Raw genomic sequence first — 4,715 nt, 5'->3', positions numbered from 1 at the left:
CGCCCCTTCCCCCTTGCTGAGGCCTTTTGCTTTCTGTTCAAATAGGAGTGGAGAAAGAATAACTTCTATTACTCACTTTTGACTTTGGGGGGTCTAAGTGGGGAGCAGAGGCAGGGGAAAAGCTAATCAGACATGTCTGGTCTTTGACTCTGGGGGCCTGCAGGCCCAGGCTCACACCCCAACTCAACCAGCTGTTTGGTGACCATGAACAAATCCCCTTCTCCGCTCTGGGCCTCAGTTTCCCAGCTGTAAACTGCGGGAGGTTCATTAACTGTCTTGGTTTAGTTTGCCCCAGAAGCTGAACTTGAGTCAAGGATTCAAGTGTAAGTAGTTCCTGGAAACTCGGGTCAAGGGGTGTGGAAGTGAGACGGAGGGAAGGAAACCAATACAGGGTGTGCTGCTGAGCATGTCATCACCATGGCAACTGGGGCTCCATCTAGTTGGGGGGTTCTGGGAGATTGAGTTGGAGCACACCTCAGAGGTCTCCTGCCCAAACTGGGGATTAACCCACCACATCTGCATCCCTCTTAATAGAGGGCTGTTTCCAGAAGCATTCGTTCTCAACCACTTCAGGCTTTGCTCCACAATGGCCCACCGTGCTTGCACGTATTGGAAGGAAGCAAGCAACCATCAGTGTCAGGGTGAGTGCGGACAAGACAGAGGGAAGGCCCTGACAACATCTCTATAATCATTGACCTTCAAATCTCCCCCAGCCCTGAAAAGCTATAGGCATATACTTGGGCAAAGTAGGTGAATTTAGGGCCTTGGTATGATGAACAGAGTGTAAGGACTGCATCTTCTGCAGTCAGTGACGCCCCTATCTCTTTCCCCATGATTCTAGAACCTCTAGACTGTTCCCAGGGGCTGATACCAAGTTCACCTCTAACTAGTCAGAATGGTGAGCTCATCCGCTGGCCAGAGGGGGAGGTAATGTTCTTACAGACTCTATGCCACTTTCCTCTCCATTGCATTCAGGATATTAACACCCCCCCCCTCCCCCGCCCCAGCTTCCAAAGCTTGGTCTGCTTCCAAAATACCTTATTTTCCAACACAAACCCTCAATGCTGTCAGGCTTTCTCCCTCCCCACTTCTGCATAGGCCATTCCTGCAGGTACCCTGAGAGCACCTTTCATTGAATTGATCTGTCAGAATTCAGGGCCCAACCCAAACCTCACCTCCTCCAGGAAGTACCTCCTCCTCACCATCCCAGGGTTGGAAAGCTTCCTCTTCTCTGAACATCTATTGCCTCTGACATCATCTAACCTGATCGCACAAGACTCTGGCATTTCACAGCGACGCGCCTAACCTTCCTCAAATGGAGAACACTCGTCTTTCCACCATTTGGCTGTCTGTCTTCCAGTGCCTGGCTAGTGTCCGAGAGACCAGAAATAACTGAAATAAAGAGTGAGCCAATTAATTCAATTCAGCAAGTATTGGTTAGGCATCTCGGTATACAGACGCTGTCCAAGGCGCGGTAGGGTAACTCAAAGATAAATAAGACGCCATCAAGACTGTGCAGAATTTCAGAGTCAAAGTTGCCCGAAGTAATAGAAAGCCAGAATGTGTAAGGATGGCCCTTGGAGATCAACAAGTCCAAACGCCTTCCTTCACAAGTGGGGAATCACAGAAGAAAAGTGACTTGCCTAAGGTCACATAGCTAATGAGTAGTTTTACATGTATTTATTCACAGTGGAAGGTCCTAGACTTTCTTTTTTTATTATTTGTGCAAGTTCAGAGACAATCTTTTTTTTCCTTTGTCTTTTTTCCCCCACTTTGAAAGAAAATGAAATTTAACGGCTTCTCTTTCTGAAGAGAAGGGGCAAAGAATAAAAATATCAGTTATATAATAGTCATTTGCCTTACTCATGCAGCCCTGCCAGAGTGCCGTTGGAACAGAAAGATGATTAAGTTGAACACTGCATGTTTATTCCCCTGCGGTCACCCTAATTGGCTCTGCCACTGTAATTGATTTGACAGGTTATTTTTACTCAGAATGAGCTGGGTTCCTCTGCTGGCTCGTAGATTTGCTATTGTTCTCAAAGTCCAGGATGGCAATGGTCCAGATGCCCAGATATGCAGATTTGGGCTGGTTTCCACTTGAGGATGGGTTGGGGGGGATCTCCAGCTTAACCTGGGGGGAACTGAGCTCACAGTGTATGAGTGTGAGAGTGTTTAGGGGGTGCCCGGGGAAGAAATGGGAAGAGAAGCTCAGTGTAATGCTTCAAGGGATCAAATGGAGGGATCTAGGAAAAAACTGAACGTGACGTGCAACGATGTTAAGGACTTAATCGTGAGGACAGAGGGGTCTTGCAGGGACTGGGGCAGAAGAGTGGGGGACAACTTTTTGCCTATGGAACCTTCTGTACTTTTTGTCTATCCCAAGCAGCCAGCCCCTCCCACCCCTGCAAACTGCTCCCCAGAGTACAGAGTACAGAGACCCAGCATTCCCTGGTAGCCTGCGGCACTGGCCACCTACACAGTCTTCTCCATCTTTGCACATGGCTCAGTGCCTCCCCCTGTGTGCAGGCTGGGAGGGGAGGGTGTGTTGGCAAGTGCTCAGAAACCCATGGGAGGTCTCCAGGGTGAGATGGGACCCTTGAGGGAGCTGGCACCCTGTGGAGACACAGGCCGTGGATTAGGGCCATTTCAATGACCACGTGTGACCTTGGATATCATCTAAGTTTTGAACCTCAGAGTCCTAATCATCTCTCAACACAGAGTAACCTTAGTCTGTCCCATCCCCTCACTAGTCTGTGATAAGAGTAATCACAAGTGATCATTAATTACGGAGCACATGCAACACGCTGAGATCTGGACTAGTGCTTCCCAGGCACCATTGCATGTCATCTTCACAATGCGATGGAGAAGGTACTATTATTATTATTCTTCCTTATAGATAGGGAAACCGAGGTTCAGAGAAGTTAAGTAACTCTTTTACGGGCACACAGCTCATAAGCAATGGAACTCAAGCAGGCTGACTCCAGCCCTTGTCTTTTTTTTTTTTAAGTATTTATTTATTTATCTGGTTGCGCCGGGTCTTAGTTGCGGCACGTGGGCTCCTTAGTTGTGGCATGCGAACTCTTAGCTACGGCATGCATGTGGGATCTAGTTCCCTGACCAGGGATTGAGCCCAGGCCCCCTGCATTGGGAGCACAGAGTCTTATCCACTGCGCCACCAGGGACGTCCCCAGCCCTTGTCTTTTAACACTGTAGTACTCCATTCAGTATTCTATGCCAGAAAAAGTAATCTGAATTTTCAATGGCCGAGGGGCTTATTAACATGAGAATGTTACCATATCCAGAATAGCATAATGGTGTGGCAAGAACATGTGGAAAACGCAGCCCCACCATTTGCTAGTTTTCTAACTCCTGGGGCATCTCTCCATCTCTTCTGTAAAATGGGAATAGCAATATCCATATCACCTGGCTGCTCTCAGGAGTGTAGGACGGCCCATGGAAGGCACCTAGCACGGGGCCTGGTATACAGTAAGCACCCAATAAATGGCAGCTCCTTTCCTCCCTTCTCCTTAACTCAAAAGCTGAGCCAAGAGAACCCCTCCTGGTCCCAACTCCCCTGGAACGGGGCATCTCCTCTGTGCATGTAACTTTGAACAAGGGCGTGGCGTTGCGTGCTCTAGAGCAGGGACTGAGGGATGGCACTGGCCTCACCAAGCCCGCTCAGCAGCCCGAGGGGGTCTGAGCCACGTCAGATCCTTGCATCCACACAGCATCCAGGCCGGCGGGGAGGAGGCCCACGCTGAACTGGGCTGAGGAAGTGAGGTCACAGCCTCGGACAGCAATTCGGAAGTTGGGAGAGTCCTGCCAGCCCCTGCCCGTCGCGGGGCCTTCCCAGAGCAGTTGTTCCTTGGTTCGGCTGGAATTTCAGGCAGGAGTGTTTAGCAGACGGCGGTGGGGCAAGTGTAAATTCTGGAGGCTGAGGCTACACTTTGCAGAGGAGTTTTCCCCTGTCAGCTTCCAGCCTCGAGCAAGGCCTTTCTGGGAGTGGGAGGCACCTCTCGGGTTGGAACAGGGCCAAGGGGGCCTGGGAAGCAGCTTCTCCCAGGGTCCAGGGGAAAGAGTAGGTGCACCTCGTGTGCCAGGCAATTTACACAGATGTGGCCACTTTATGGTTCCAGCTGGATTCAATATGCAAACAGAAATCAACTTCACTTTTTTTTCCCCTGTCCTTTTTAGACTGTTCTCTTTCTTCCCATCCCTAAATAAAATTTCAGGTCTTGTAGCTTTTCTGGGCCTTTTTGTTCTCTAAGAATTTTATTTTGTTAAATAGAAAATCTAGTCTAGTTTAATATCAAAACTCTAAGCTCTGGTTCCTCAAAAAACTAAAAATAGGGCTTCCCTGGTGGCACAGTGGTTGAGAATCCGCCTGCCAATGCAGGGGACACAGGTTCAACCCCTGGTCCGGGAAGATCCCACATGCCACGGAGCAACTAAGCCCGTGTGCCACAACTACTGAGCCTGTGCTCTAGAGCCTGCGAGCCACAACTACTGAGCCCACGTGCCACAACTACTGAAGCCTGCACGCCTAGAGCTGGTGCTCCGCAACAAGAGAAGCCACTGCAATGAGAAGCACGCGCACCGCAAGGAAGAGTAGCCCCCGCTCGCCGCAACTAGAGAAAGCCTGGATGCAGCAACAAAGACCCAATGCGGCCAAAAATAAAAAAATAAAATAAATAAATTAAAAAAAAAAAAAAAAC

The sequence above is a fragment of the Balaenoptera musculus genome, chromosome 2, assembly GCF_009873245.2.
Source record: "Balaenoptera musculus isolate JJ_BM4_2016_0621 chromosome 2, mBalMus1.pri.v3, whole genome shotgun sequence".
Taxonomy (NCBI): domain Eukaryota; kingdom Metazoa; phylum Chordata; class Mammalia; order Artiodactyla; family Balaenopteridae; genus Balaenoptera; species Balaenoptera musculus.
The sequence above is the reverse complement of the archived record's forward strand: the minus strand, read 5'-3'. Positions refer to the sequence as shown.